At 41.1% G+C, this 16,289-nt stretch overlaps 1 long non-coding RNA gene across 1 annotated transcript in view; it reads left to right on the top strand.

Annotated features, from left to right (window-relative positions):
- The window catches only part of LOC142604629 (uncharacterized), a 30,733-nt gene extending 17,873 nt beyond the window's left edge, over nt 1-12,860 (top strand). The window contains exon 3 of the long non-coding RNA XR_012838482.1: nt 6,735-12,860. This is a non-coding gene — a long non-coding RNA (uncharacterized LOC142604629). The remainder of the gene's footprint in view (nt 1-6,734) is intronic.
- Nucleotides 12,861-16,289: the final 3,429 nt, after the last annotated feature.

Raw genomic sequence — 16,289 nt, 5'->3', positions numbered from 1 at the left:
ACTTCTCTCCCCAGCAGCCATGGGAAGCATCGTAGGCCAGAGCTCCAGCAGCACTGCAGACACGTGTCCTCTCTGGCCTGCAGCAAACGCCCCTTTATAATTCATGGGATAACCGAGGGTAAAGGAAACACTGTGTGTAGCCCCATGGAGGAACTGCAAACTGAACATCTGGACATTTTTTAGAATGTGTAATGGAAGGGTGGCGTAATATTCTCTAAAGCATTTGTGTAATAGGTATTGCTAATATCTGTATCTACTTAGGACAGTTTTACTGGTTATCTCAGCTGAGTTATAGTGGGCTAAAGTATAAGAGCCCCTCTAACTTTCCATCTGAAATAAGTATTTTTTTTATTCCCCCATGAAAAGCTGTAATGGTCTTTCTGCCTCCTGCACAAGTCTCTTCCTGACTTACACGCTAACCTCCATGTCATTACAGTAAGTCATCATTTATAATCTCTTACTCGAGACTTCTTAGTCCTCATCACCTCGTAACATGACTTGGACCATATTTCTTCAGCACAGAGAGAGAAAAGGGAGTGTTTAATTTTTTTTTTTCCCCTTTTGTTTAAGGAGAGGTTAAAGAGTGGTTTTGGTTTGGTCTTTTTTCCCCTGTTTGTCTTAAACTCCTTTTCTAGTGACAAAACTGACATTAAAAGAAAAGTCAGTGAGTTACTTACCAGAGTAAGTAATTTCCTTTAGGTGTTTAAATCTTTAAAAATATTCTGTATTTAAATGCATGCCTTATGATGCATTGAAAAAATCATTCTTTAGCAAGAAATTCTCATTTATTTTTAATGCTGAGTCCCTAAAAAGCCAGCTTTTGAAAGGAACATATAACTGAGTGGAAGTGATATGTGTTCTTTTCAAATCACTCTGATGCAAACATGAAGAAATCCCATAGCCAATTTCAAACAAAACCTTTCCTTTTCACACCACGTACTCTCTGGGAAGTGGTTTCATCTCTCCCTTGCTCTGAGGAGCACACGCAGGCAGAGGAGAACCTGCCCTTCCTGTGGTGTCCCGATGCTCTGTGATGTTTGTGACCCTGGACAGTCTCACCTCTTCTTTCCTCCTCTACAGCCCAACACACCTCTACCCTTTCACCATACTTCATATAGTCCATTTTTTCTTCTTTTTTTTTTTAAAGAAGCTTTTTCTTCTCCAAAGAATAAGTATCTGTGCATGTTAATCCTTCATCTTCCACGCAAAGCATAAGCAATTTCTTACTCCTTCTCTTGCTCAAATACACAGATAACACGCACAATTCAGCCATGAACGTGCATCGCCTCCTTCCTGCTAATTTTACACGCTAACTCCTTCCGCAGTCATGCACTACGTGCAGCCTTTCCATCCCATTACAGCCTCTCCCACGCTTCGCTCCCAGCCCTGACCAGAGGCGAAGCTGCTCAGCCCCATCACCACGTCATCCTATGCACGCTCTTTGGCTGCTCGCTCTTCATCCGGTGAGCGTATCCACAGACACAGGTGACATATGCCTCCACCATCCCGGAAAAACATCCATCTCCAGATTCCCCCCGTGTGCAACGGAGAGGTGCGATCTCCCGGAGCAAATCAGTGCCAGCTCCCGCTTGCACAGCATCAAGCGATGCACCTGCGCTCACGCACACACGCCACGCTTTCCCATCTCCCCTGTTTCTCTCCACCTCCTATTTCAGACTCCTAGACATCCCGGTGGCCCATTAACGTGATGTTGACATCCAAGTAATGCTCCGTTCCCTTCTCAAGCCCGCTGCCGTTACGTAAGGCTGGGTGCTAGGTGCGTGAGCGGGCCCTGAGCACATAATGGATGCTGCGTTTGCCTACGCTTACTGTACTTCCAGTATCTACATCAGTGCTTTGTAAAGCCCTTTGGGATACTGTGAACATGAAAGACGCTATATAAAACCCAAACCTTATTCTATTCTAGAACAGCGCTTTTAAGTCCTTTTATCACAGAATGAGGCAAGGGTTGAATTGAGCCCAGAAATAGCAATTTAAAGTTTTCATGAAAGAGGAGAACGGTGTATGTTTGGTATATTTTAACATAATCTGAGAACAGTAAGTGCACTAAAAGCATACCACTTATTTGTGGGTGGGGAAGTGGAGAGGAGAGGGAGAAATGTAAGTGCTTGTTTTTCTTTCGGATTTCGTTTTTTACGGGATCTGACAGAGATCTATCAGGATGACAAAAGGGAGGGGGAGAAAAACACCCTCACAGAGGTCTCTGATTGTCTGAGTTCAGGAAAATAACAACCTGTTTCAGCTGTTTGTGCGTGGAGGGATGTTCGGGATGTGATCTGAAACTCTGTGCAGCTGATGGAACATGAGAAAGCTTCAAGTTTTAATACTGTATCGAAAGCTATAAGGTTATGAGTTGAATCCAATTGCTGGCAGGATGGCTGCAAAGAAGTGGCTGGCTGCAGATGGTGTGGATTTAAGCCAGGACCTTAGGATCTAAGGGTAGGCAGTAGACGATGTCACTGGGAAAAAAAGGTATCGGATGATTTTGATTCAGGCCGTCACCTCCAACAGAGCACTGGACACTGCAGTGGGATCCATGAAAAAGAAGAAAAGGGGATCTGGAGTATCTGGATTATGTGGCCCACACCCTTCCATATCTCCGTGCAGGTCAGCCAAGGTCAGCTCTGCACGTGGACAGCAGAACAGCATCGCGTACTGCACAGCCCCCATACGTGGCTGGATATTTTCTTGAACGGACCTACCTGTCAGTCAAATCTGAGCGCTCTCTGGAAGTATCTAGAAGTACCTTCATTTACTGCTTCGGCAAACTTTGTTCCATTGACGCGTTTTAGCAATAGTGATTGTATATTGTATATTAATTTGGGATTCTTTGCTAGAAGTATTGCATAGTACTGACTGTAGATACACTTATCTATGGGAATTCCCCAAGGAAAAAATGCTTATGATAAAGCCCCATTAATTAGTACTTGCTGAACTCACTAAGTTTGTCAGTTTTTAATCTGTTTAGCGTATTTTGTATTAGTGTAGGTCTAACTTTTAAAATCAAAACATTGTACGATACTGAGTCAAAGGCTTTAATAAAGCCAAGTCCATCAATGTGATTATCAGTCCAAGTTGGAATCTTCCCAAATAATTAAATCAGGTTTATTTGATAAAACCTATTTTCCATAAAATCATGTTGACAGCCATTAATTCCATTCCTATCCCTTAATTCTTTATCAATTTGTTCCTCTATTAGCTCTTCCATTATTTTTACTGCATTTATGTCAGGATAAATTATCAATCCAGAGTAACCAGTAATCTCATATAGGGTTTTTTTTTTTAAATGTGACATTATTATCAGAGCATCATGTTACCTGCAACTCTCTTATTATTTATGACTTTTATTAGGATTTGTGGGATAGGTATCTTCCAAACCATCTCTTGATTTAGAGTATCTAGACTGGTCCATAATAGTTGTTGTTCAGCTACTGGTGAACTTTAAAGCCCTCCTCACCTTCCTTGCCATCAGTAGTTTTCAGTTGGGGTCACAGTAAAATTAACTTCCCAGCTGGGCATTTATGCAAGTCTTGTGACTGATATATCCTCGCTCTGTTCACATCTCCATGCCTCGTAACCATGGTCTTCTCATCCTTCCACTCCTTTTTCATTCCACTCTTCCTTAAAAGATTTTCTTCTTCAGTTATTACACATTTTCTTTAGAACTGCTTTTTATCGATCCTGCTGATCAGCACCTGGCCAGGGCTGGGGGTCCCCGTAACCATTCATTGCACTGTTTTACATTCCTGGAGAATTTTACATTTGACGTTCCTGGATAATTTGGTGGGGTAGGGAGGAGCAACAGCTGCACGTATCTACAGGACTGTGCATTTAGCGCTTCTGGTTTCTCTCTCTGGAAGAGGTCCTGCCCTTGCAGTCAGATGTGATACTCATCCACAGAGCTGCTTTAAAGCAGTGTGCTTTTTTCCCCTTGAGTTTTGATCTCTCTTATCTCCCAGATCTGTGTTGCAATGGACATGGCTGCTCTCATGCCTGACTTCCTCTGCACACTCTGTGCACATTAGCTGCCTTGATTTATTGCTAAACCTAGACATAAAAAACTCTGCAACCTGTTCAGGTCCTCTCCCTTCTTCCAAAATCACCAGCTTTTTTTCCCCGTTACGGACATTATTTCTGTCTTAGAGATAAAAGTGAAGGGGTAATAGTTCTTTCCTACTACAGCATACAACCTATTGGTAAAATTCCGTGATTCCTGTAGTGAGGACTATATCATCTTCATACTTCAAATTACAAATCAACCTGAAACTTACTTCAGGCATCCTCTAAAATCTTTCCTCAGAGCTATCTCTTTACGCTGCAGTATATAAACTGTTATTGAATAGAATTGCCTTTTTTCCACCATTATTAACAGTTTGTCATCTCTGCTTTATCATCACCAGCCGTAGCATGTTGTAATAGGCTGATACTATTGTTAGGTTTTCCTTTATCCCTAACATACTTTTAAAACTCTTTATTTTCTTTCGCTATGCCAAAGATGGATTTTCCCCTGATGTTTTTTGCCTGTATTAAAACATATTCTGTTTAAAAGGGCCAATAGGATGTTAATTTCAGATGTGGATTCCTCCTTTCATATAACAGTAATCATCGTAATAATAAAAATACGGGAAAATAGCACTTATGTATTTTTATTTCCCTTGTCACTGCGGGTCTCTGTATACTACTACTCAATACTACTATCTCAGTTAATTTTGAATGTCACAAGCACTGAAGTTTCTATCATTTCTCCACAGAGATATGTCCAGAGTCTAATAGATATTCCTGTTTGATTATTTTTTTCCCTAATAACGACCTTATATTTTTACTCCAGTAAAGTTTCACCACATCTACGCTGTTGTAATTAAGGGCAAAATTTGGCCCTTTGACATCAATGGAATTATAGCAGAAATGAATCTATTCCACTTAGATCATAAAATCTTTCCTTGTAAATCAATCTTTCCAGTCCCTAAATCATCTCTGAAGATGTTCTTTGAGTTCCCTCCAAGTTGTCGATATGTTGTTGATGCTGAGATACTCAGAACTGACTGAATGTTTGTCTCATTGAGCCCAGAGGGAGGGAAAAAAATGACCTCTCTTGACAAGAATTTATATATATCCTAAATAACCCTGTTCTCCTGTTATTTGCTGCCATATTAACCTGATGTGCTAATGTGTGATTTATTCTTATCCTTCAGTCTTTCTGAATAATTCACTTCCTGAGTAGCTGCGATTCAGGTGGTTTATATTCATTCATTTTGTTGTGCAACTGAGACGTTTTCTGCCTCGTTTTATTCCAGCTTGACCAGCTGCTTACTATTTTTGCACTTGGGCATTTTGCTGATTTTTCACCTTAGTCAAAGAACTTTCTCTTTTTGGTTTAACCTCTAAAACAAAGCTAACAACGTGGCCAGCCTGTACAAGCCTTATAATCTGTTTGCGTTTTTAAAGGATGTTTTGGCTTTCCCATGAGAAATGTTATGCTTCTAGTTACTTCCCGGTGCTCTCAGAGCCGAATGCAAAGTATATTTAAATATATAACGACACTTCATTGATCTGGCCTTTCAGTGCCTTTGGCACCATGTGCCTCTCCATGGATATATGAGACCAGGGCCAAATCCTTTTGGTGTAAATCAGCACACTTTTTTTGACACTGGCTGAGAAACTGTCTGGCACGACGACTCATTAGCTGCAAGACTACTTTAGGGTGGGATTTTATTTTTTTGTATTTTTTTTTCCTATCATTTTAACATTCCCGTGATTTTTCCACGTCTTCCATCCTGCTTGAGAGCCTTGCTTGGATGAGTCCAGCCCCAGACTGTCTCTCTTTGCCTGACTAAGTCAGACAGTTTTATTTCTGCTGCTCGTGGTCTTTTTTAAGCTGAGTGCCAGAAAGCACTGAGGTGAGCAGGGTGAATGGGCTGGGAAACCTCTCCGAAGAGGGAGTGGCGAAATAGAGGAAAATTCTGGGACTTCTCTTTGAAAGAGCGGTGATGAAGGTTAAGCTCGAGCCAGCTGGCCCCGCTGGCTGGCACTACTGATAGACAGAACCTTTATCAAGTGTCAGCAAAGACATATGACATTTATCACCGTGGAAAGCCGGGTGCTGCTGCACTGACAGAGCATATTCAATACACGCCATCTCCACTGTACTGAGATCCCTTAATGGCATGATTTCTCACTGAGACCGGGACAGCTCTTCCTTCCGCCTCATCTCCGCTTCTCCCTTCAGCTGCTTTTTGCTGCTTTTTCTACCTTTCCCTCCATAAGTTTTTCTTTCCTTTTTCCCTCCATATTTTCCGTTCCCTATCATTCTTTCCATTTTCCTTTTGTGTCTTCCCCCCCCGCAACACATCACCCCTCTTCTCTGCCTTTACTCCCGCTGTGTCTCTGCCCACACATCCCAGGAGAGCACCGCTGTACCCTCAGGCAGGCATGGTGTGACTGCAGAAGAGTAATTTCCAGACCTGGGTTATAAAAGATTTCAGATCACTTTGGGTCATGAGGAAGGTAAACAGCTGCTGTTTGTGAAATTCAGGCTAAAAGGCTGGAATTCCTTCATCAATGGAGCTAAACCCTTTTCAGGTATATTAGGACTGTGAGCCGGGCTTATGGACACATTGCTCGCTGCACAGAGCGCTGCTCAATGGGAAGAAAAGAGATGTGAGGCACTGCAATTAAGTGATTATGCAAATCTAAACAGGGATTTTGTTTTAAAGTATTTTCCAGTATGAACATGATGTGATTGCAAGAGACGTGTGAGCCGCTCTCGGAGCCCAGAAACAGGGACGGCCTGCCCCTGCAGAACACACACCTGGGAATAACCGAGCCAGTCACTGGATGTCACCATTGAGCTGCAGAAATGTGGCTGAAAGTTCATTATTTATCTGCTTTTAAAAGTACTGGATTTTAAGGAAAGCATCTGTCACTGGAAACCCTTGGGTGAGTCAGCACCTTGCTAAGGACTGGACCTTGCCTTTTGCTGGGACTTGGCATTGGTGTCTTGCCTCTGTGTGGATGAAGGCAACGTGCTCATCCTCAAAGGGAACAGGGCGACCAGGGACCTCTCTGCAGTGAGGGAGCGATTTGCTGGTGGTTAGATGAACGTCCTGAGAATGTGATGACACAGGGCCTGCCAAACATCAGGAATGGTTTCCCTTCTCTGCAGCTTGTATACAGTGCTTGTGGTGCTGTGGGATGGTAGATGCTCTGCTAATTGCGAATCATAGTAATATTGCGCAAACTCCCTTAAGCTCAGCAGAAGAGCTCAGACCAGTATTGCCCTATCAGGCATTCAGTAACCACCAGCATCAGAAGGACTTGGTGACCTACTACATGACTAGTGTAATGAGAATGAGAGCCCTAAACAGAAGGAAAACAGAATAATTTTCACTTAACTGGAAATGTTTGGTTGTTTCTAGTCTCTTAGGTTGTTATGTAGGAAATTATCTCTGATGATCCAATTAGTAGAAGGGAATAGGGATCTACATGAGACTGAGAAAGTACTCATAGCATAGATTAAAAGAAAATTGTATATGTCTATTTAAAAAAAAAAAAATGGAGGGGAGGAGGGGAAGAAAAAGCCAACAGCCATAGAGAAGAGAGATCCTTTCTCAGATTCTCTGAAAAATAGACAAGACCTCATGAGATTCCTGAACCCGTTAGGTAAGTTTGTTTTTGGTAAGAGCGATGTCTTAGAAACTCAGTTTTATATAAAACCTTACTTGTTATAGACAAGCCTGGACACATAGTCAGGTCAAAAGAGGCAGCTGAAGAACAGGCAAGCCCAAGGAACCTTCTCAGGCAGCCTTCTTCCCTTTAAAGAAGGAGAGAAGGCAGAAAATTCTGGAGATGAAATTCTAGTAGCATTGTTTCAGACAGAAGAATCTGTTCCAGTGGAAGAGAAGCCAGTCAAAGAGGAGGGGCTGCGCAGAGCAGGCAAGGTGCAGAAGAACATTACGCTAATAGCAAAGGGGAGGATGAAGAGAAGGGACAGGGAGCGCTAATTTAGCACAAAATCAAGATGTTGAGAACCAGATTAATTGAGGTACCAAGAGAGTTGAAGGAATAGAAAATCTTTAATTGCCTGTACACCAATGTGAAGATTCTGGGTAGTAAAGGAGGAATAGGAACTGCTCACATATGAGTATAAATTCGACCTACTTTGGTGTTACTGAAACCTAATGGGAAGATTTGCATGACTAGAATGTTAAAAGCACTGGTTACAATCTGCTTAGGAAGCAAAACCGGGTAAAAAAAAGTGGGAGGGCTATATTCTTATGTCAAAAATGGCATGGCATGTTTGTGAGTCTCTGAGACCTCAGAAGCAAATGAGAAACTAATGTTCTCACAAATAAAGACCAAATCAGGTCCTCACTGCTATCCATTGCAGACCAGAGTGACTTGATTTCTTGTTTGGCTCTTTAAACACCTCTCTATTACAGGTAGGAAAAAAAAGACTTTAATCTGAATGGCATATAAAGGAGATCTCACACTGCTAGAACTACAATATCCTTGATTTTTTTTTTTTTAAATGAAGATGACAATTTCCTAACTTTAAAAGTGTTTTATCCAACAGGAGGGAAAATGGTGCTAGACTTCATCATCTTGACAGATAAAGAGAATTCACTCACAGAATTAAAAGTCAGAGAGTTGTTTAGATGCAAGTGACATAGACTTGATTACACTTGCTACATGCAAATGGAATAAAGTCCACAGATACTTGCACACACAGGACTGATTTCACAAAGATGAAAGCTATTATGAACCCAATCATTTGGGTAAAGGGATTTAAAGGAAAAAAGTAAGTAACTAGGAACTCTATGACAACATTTTATATGCTTCAAAAATACTATTAGTACTGGCAAGGGAAAAAGATTTAAAAAACCCAAACAAACCTGAAACAAACAAAAAAAACATACTTGAAGAAAGGCTAGCCTGATATTTAGAGGACAACTGATAACTTGCTATGTAAAATGTGACCTAGTAAACACATGCAGGTACCAGATTCAAGACAGTCTACATTTAGGTTTGCTCAAGGTACGAGTGGAAAATGTGTAGCTATCTCGAAGCCACAGGAGTAGTTCTGCACTAAGTGTTTGTGACAGTTCAGTTTAGATATCTTCAGACCAGTGAATAAACTGTGTGTGTGGATGAGCCCTCAGTCATTTAGCTGCTCATTGACATTGAAATTCAACTTTGTATACCCTGCCAGCCCAAGAGCTATGCACCATCTGGTTCCCACATCCGCTGTGTTGAAGGGACACCAATAATTCCTTGGCTTGGCTTGTGCCACTTTGGGAGTGAACTTCAGAATAAACGGGAAATGAAAGGCAGGGAAACACAAACATTTCATAAAATACAGAAGGAGTTCATAAGGTGTCTCCACAGGCCTTAGACTGAAACCTTTGGCCCATGAACGACATTTCTGGAGCTTCTGATTTCCTCCATCATGGATCCTTACTGAAACCATTTCAATGGGGACTTAAGAGCCTAAACATATCAAATGTCTGGGCCCAAATCTCTCTGTGTCTCTTCTTTCTCGTAGGATTGGGAAGTGTTCAGTGGAGACTAGAAATAGCATATAATGCTATTTTTCTGCTTGTGCTTTAAAACACCCTAGGCTTTAATTAGGATAGCAGCTGTGCTAGAAATGTTAGCTATACTTTGTGATAGAGAAAATTGGAGGGGTACTTCTGTCTCTTACAATTCTTGTCTTTTTTTGAATGGGTTGATCTGAAATACAGTTCTCCCAGTACTTGTGTAAACTAACATGTCTTTAAAAAGAATCTGCCATCCATCTTCTCTATGCCAGGTTGATGGATTGTGAACCTCTGAGTAATATCTCTTGACTGAATGAGCCATCTTAGCACCTCCATGGAGAGAAGAGACATCACTGGGTGAAACACAGTGGATTGATGTATTTTTTTTGCTAGTAGCGGGAGAAAGATGGTTTTCAGTATTTTCAGATATTGTGTAATTAGAGAATTTGGATGATATTCAGTGAAAAAATAGGCAATTTAAAAAAAAAATAATTCTGATTATATTCTCTGATAAAACATGTCTTCTTATATTTCCATGAGGATCTTGCTTATAACAAGACAGAACTCTCTGCCTTCATCATGTGTTGCTCTTAGTTTCAGACCTGTCCCATACCAAGCTCTAGGTGAGGAAGGGCATCACTGGGTACTGGTGAAGCTTACGAAATGAAAGCCCCTTTCCCAAACACTGCTTAAATGTTCTGCCTGAGTTGTGCAACCAGAATTTTCACAGTGGTAACTTGGACCGAGCCCAACTTTGAATGTGGATTATTCAGCTCTGCTGCTCCTATCTGCGGGTCCATGCTTCAGCAGGCACAAGGGCTATTTAAAATAAGGACACAGATGCCTAAACCCTCTTTCAAACTCCGAGATGCAGAACTGTGAGACTGTGTTTGCAAAAATGGTTTGTGCTTAGGAGAGGGGAAGATTTACAACACTGGAGTTTAGATAGCTTGTCTTCGAGGTATTCCTTGAGAGTTCAGAAGAAGAGAGGTTTGTGCAGCAGGCCTTCAGGTCTCCTCTCAAACTGTCTCCTGGAAAAGGCTTTTTCTTCACTGAACATACAACACGTAAAGCCAGACCAACCAACTTAACTGCTCCAAGTCAGAGACCTGAAGTTTAGCAGTATTAATGTCCTTCCCATGTCTTAAAATCTTACCCATTGACTGAGAAAGTATCCAGAGGGCAGTGCATTATCAAAGTACCGCTCACCCCATGGACCGGTACGTCACATCAAACCGCAGCTAGTGTGCTCACCAGCACAGTGGTTCAATGGCACACTCAGCCGAAGGCAGCATCTCTCACGGTGTCAGTGCATAACTGCATATAGCCCCGAGCACTGTCAGGGACTGCGTTGTCCAGGACCCTTTCCAGAGCAGCATCTGGCCCTTGAATTTTAGGGGCTTGAGGCTGGCCCACATGCCACATGGGAAGTCAGTTTGGTTTATGGCATCTCAAGAGTTAAAATCTCTACACTTTTTTTTTCCTTGGTGGGAATGAGAGAAGCAAAATAACATGGAAATGGAAAAAAAAAAAAAAAAAAAGATAAAAAAAACCCGCAAGCCTAAAACAAAACTCTAGAAACAGAGAAATAAATATGGTTTAATAACTGGGACACAATCTACAGTCTGTGGAATTAAAGCCCTGTTTTCTACTGGCCAGCTGCCAAAGTGAGGCACAAACAAATCCAGAGAAAAGCAGGTTAATGAGAGACTTCCCGAACAAAAAATAGTAAAAAAAGTGAAAGCAACGAACTCGCAGAGCTGCTACTGATGAGATAAATAAGATTTGAACTGACATTATCTGATCCGCTTGCTGTGCATATTTTATTTGCTAGAGCCAGTCTTTTAAGTCTCCTAGACACAGGTTTCAGCCCCATCCTCTCAGCAGCCATCACTGCATCCATCTGATCCATCCATCAACTTGTCCATCCCTGATCACAGTGGGATTTGGTTGCATCCTGAGCCTGTTGCTAGGACAGAGGCAAATGCATTGGGAAGGCATTTGCTGCACACTGCATCTGTCAGGAGGCTGAAGAGCCAAAAGAATTCCTGACATGATAGACCAGGTGTCAAAAGCAATAAATAAAAATGATAGTGAGAATCCCTGATGAGGAATTCAGCTTTTCAGAACTGCTGGCCTGTAGTTGTCTTTGCAGAAGATATTTTTAACTTGTTTTGATTTTTTTCTCTCTCCATCTGATGCCCCAGCTTGGGATTTCTCCTGCAATTATTTCCCCCCTGGTACATGCTTGTTTGAACTTTCAAGACTAAAGGGATGGCTTAAGGGACCAAATCACAAGGTCTGTAATTCTCACCAGGTTTTCTGAAACTGCAGGTTTGAGTCCCAGCTGGCCAGACTTAGGAGTTAAATTAAGCTCAGTGGGGTTACAGCTAGGCTGCTGCAAACATCCTTCTCTTCTGGAGCTGTTGACCTGCAAAAGGGTAGAGAAGGAAACAAAAATCCAAACAAGTTTCTCTACCTCATGCACACTCTCACGTGCATGAGTGAAAAGAGCACGCAGGGTGCTTTGGTAATGAGGCAAAGCCGATTACAAAGAAATGGAGAGGCTGCTATAAAAGTCTTTAACAATACATTTTCTTCTCCTCTTGGGAGTCTGCAAGACCCATCTTCCTCACAAAGTCATGCTGAAGCAGACAGAGTCACAATGAAGACAGGCTTGGTCTCTTTCCCAGTTTCTAGAGGAGTCTATCTGGAGAAAGGTCTATGACCCAACACAGAGTAAAATCCCAAAGCCCCTAAAAATTGTCTTTGACTTCACAGACAGAACCTTGGTATTTTGGTTTCCATGTTCACAAGTTCCACCTTCTGTTTCCTAATGAGTTGTACCTACCAGCTTTTTTCTTGTATCCATTGAGCTGATGGCTGAAGGCACGGAATAAAATGTACTTTCAACACGGTTGCAAATGTGAGCTAAAGCACAGAGTTCCAACTCCTGGTTAAAAGAGTCTTCCCAAAAAACAACCTGGAGCTTTCCTTCTTCAGCTGCACACATTTAGTAGTATTTATCTATTAGTCAAGCTTCGTTCCAGAAGCATATACATCTTTGTCTTTGGGCTCGAATGTGAAAACAGCTTCAGCAACACACTGACTGCTTAAAAACCACTGACTTTTAAGGCCTTGATAAATTAAAGCTTAGCCAAAGAACTTTCCTAGAGAAGGGATTTTTTTTTTTTTCCCTTGAATCAGGACTGTATTTCTCTCCCGCTCCAACTATTACCCTTGGACAATAAAGGTAGTCCAAGGTGCCTAGTCTATGTTCATACATAGTCTAGTCTATTTTATATATATATATGCAGATTACAGAAAAAATAATTCCAAGATGATATTTTATCCCACCTATTTTGATAACTATTTAGGCTGGGATGACTGAATTTGGGCTGGTAGGTTAGACTGAATGCCTGACCTTCAGGCTGCTAAATTTAGGGGAAGTAAGTCCCATTTTCTTGGACAAAGCCCTTTGAGAACTCTTTGTATTTCAGAAAATCCAGCTCCAGCTATCAACCCAACAGAACAGATTTTGATGAAGCGTTGCAGCCTTATACAATCAGAAGATCCAGCTCTGACAATTCACTTATTTTACTTGTCTCATTGAATGTAACCCCACAGTGCTTGTCCACTTTCTGTGCTAATGAATCATAACAATCCCATATGCAAAAATAAATAAAAGCATATTTTTTTTCTTTTCGTTTTCTTCAAGTTGCATGCATTGGGGGAGAAAAGGTTTCTCCAAGCAATATAATTCCATTTTAGTTAAAATAGATATGCAAGAAAATATGCCACTGAAAAGCTAGAGGGGGTTTTGAACATCTTCCTGCTGACAGGACAGATAGATAGCCACTGATGTGCTATTAATTTGCAGAAAGGGTAATCATAGATTGAAAAATCCTTGGGACCGCAAATATCTTTTTCTTTGATGTCTTTAAGCCTTAGTCTAGGCTTGGAGCCCCATGTAGCTGTAATCATAACAATAACAACAGTTCCCTTTATGATGATGCCAAAGCCTAAATTACATGTAAAGACAAATGCTTTTGATAAGTACAAGACCAGATGCACACAAGACAGTCCCCACCCTCAGAATTACAATGTAAAATCACAACATAAAACCCAAGAAATGCAAGGGGAAAGAATAAGTGAATGAACCAAGATCAGGAAAAAGAGAAAAATCTAACACCAAGTGTAAAGACATTCACCAGTCGTAAGAAGTCATTGCAAGTCTTCACATGTCCGATTGCAGTTTATTGAGAGCACTCTAGAAGAGATGAAGGAAGTATGATGTGAAGGAAGGCAAACATAGGGGTGGGTGATAAGAAATTACCTGAAAACAGTCTTTAAAAAAAAAAAAAAATCATTAAAAAGATGACATTAAGTAATTTAATTTGGGGGAAAGCATGTCTTTAACATGAGGAAAAAAATTCTTATGCTGAATGCTGGACTCTGATATTTTCCACTCTGTGCACTTTGGTTACCTTGAACCACAAGACACAGAGATGCAGTGATTAGCTGAGAACTCCAATACGTAGATTTGTACATAATTCATAGTTTGACTTCTCTAAGTTTGCATAATAAATAGTTTAAACACTGCAGAAAATGTCTGAGAGAGGAAATTAGGATTCTGAATGAAAAAGTTAATTATACCTCGAAGGATATTTTTTTCAGATATATACAGGCTAAAAAAAAAGCCTAGGAGTGGATAATTTAGAAGATGGAAATGCAGAAAATTATGGGAGTGGTAGCAACAGGAGAGTTATCTCCTTAAATAGGATAATTAGACTAATTTAATTTTTTAAACTGTGGCATTGCATTATAGATAAACAATTCAATAAATAGCAGCCTGGACACCGATGCTGCTGCTATGGATGCTTCCTGGGTCTGTGTAGAATTTTGTTTTTTGTTTTCAGCATAGTTTTCTGCAGTAGGAATACTGAATTATCATAATGAGTTGCTTCCTATAGTAAGTCATAAAGGGCAGGGACAGGAAATTATGGAGGAGTGGAAAGGAATATTGACATCATTAAATCAATCACTGCTGATTGGATCCAGAGACTGATGAATCAGTGATTGGATCCTGTAGCTGAAAGGCACTGGGGATCAGCTCTTCAAAGATATTTAAGTACCTAGCTTTTGCTGATTAAAATAGGAGTTAGTCACCTAAATAGGAGTTAGATGACTGATATCTTGAGGAAACCAAAATATCTAAGGCCTAAATATCTATCCTGAAGGAAAGCACGTTTCTTCTAATTCTCAGCAATTTCACAGAGTGATTACACCAAACTGGTTTTTTGAACGTGCATGATGGTGTACCTACAGCCTATGTGAATGAGAGGGGAAAAAAAGAAAACAGAAAAAGAAAAGATCAAGCATATGAACTAAAGGAGACTTTAGAGCAACAGAGGGAGATAAGAGTGCATGGCACAGAAGTTTCTTTCATCGGTTTTTCCAGTCCATGTAGTGGAAATCCAACGTACACCTGTTTCCTTCCAGCCACTGACAGTGATGAGGTAGGACAGCCAGCGACTGGGAGTTTCTCTGATGTCAGATAACCATCTTGATGCACGTCTGAGATGCCTTTCAACTCAGGCTGCCTCAGCTGTCATCCAGACACTGCTCTGGAGGAAGATAAGCTTCTGCATTCTCCTGTTTCTCTTTCCCCTTTGCCATCGTAAGTCAGACTTAAGTCTTGCGTTGATTCTCCAACACGCTACTGCAGAGGGGAGGGGCAGGAATGCAGCAGAACAAGCTGCGTTCAATTATGCAGCCATGAACTGACACCTGCCAGGTCTCTCACACAGCACCTGATCACCAATTAAAGGGATGATTTATGGGTTAAAGAGAGGATGCCCTTCCTATCTTACAGCTTGGTTGCTTGGGGAAGAGGCCAATTCACAGACAGCAATAAGAAATTGGGGTTTCTTGGCAAACTGAGATCTTTGGATGCAAACTTCACTCATTGGCTCATTAGCACCAAACATGGGGTAAGGAAGATTGAAAATGTTTTCCTTGAGTGTAATTTACCTTCTAGGCAAAACATGTGCTGACAGGATGGGAGAAAGTCTTTCTGCCAGCTCCCTGAGAGATGACCCAAAGTGGGCTTGGATTTTGTATGAGAATAGCGAAGGACACTCTCTGGACTCCCAAACCTGCAAACAAACTCCCCCACCCTGATGTGCCCTAAGTCTGCTGCACAGGTCCCTGGCCTGGCTCTGGCAGGTTCTTTCTATTGAACTTATAATTCTCCTCTTTTTCTCTTTTATTATTGCTATTATTTTCCTGAGCATATTAATTGAGGTGTAGTGGGGAAAGGTTTCCAGAAACCCTACAGTGGTTAGCCATATGACTGTGGGTTGGGTTTTTTTGCAAAGGTTTGGGTTTTTTTTCCTTTATGTGATTCTTAAGAAACCTACATAAAGTAATGGCTCCCCATAGGGAATGGCAACCTATGGCCATATGGAATGGCATCCTGCTGCAGACATAGATGGAGTAAAATATCACAGATGGATGAAAACATGGAAGAGCTGAATTATTCACCTGTCAGACTTGAAGGATCTAATTATACAAGTCCTATTTTTTTATGGCATATCCAATTAAAATCAGTTCCTGGAGGCCTGATAGGGAATAATGGTTGGTAGGACTCACATGGGAAGAGAAAGACTTACAGATCTGGTGCCTTCGCTCAGGATTGTTTGTGTATTTTACAGATGACTATTTAATGTA

This window comes from Balearica regulorum, chromosome 20 (genome assembly GCF_011004875.1).
Source record: "Balearica regulorum gibbericeps isolate bBalReg1 chromosome 20, bBalReg1.pri, whole genome shotgun sequence".
In the NCBI taxonomy this organism is placed as follows: domain Eukaryota; kingdom Metazoa; phylum Chordata; class Aves; order Gruiformes; family Gruidae; genus Balearica; species Balearica regulorum.
This window is presented reverse-complemented; position numbering and strand designations above follow the sequence as displayed.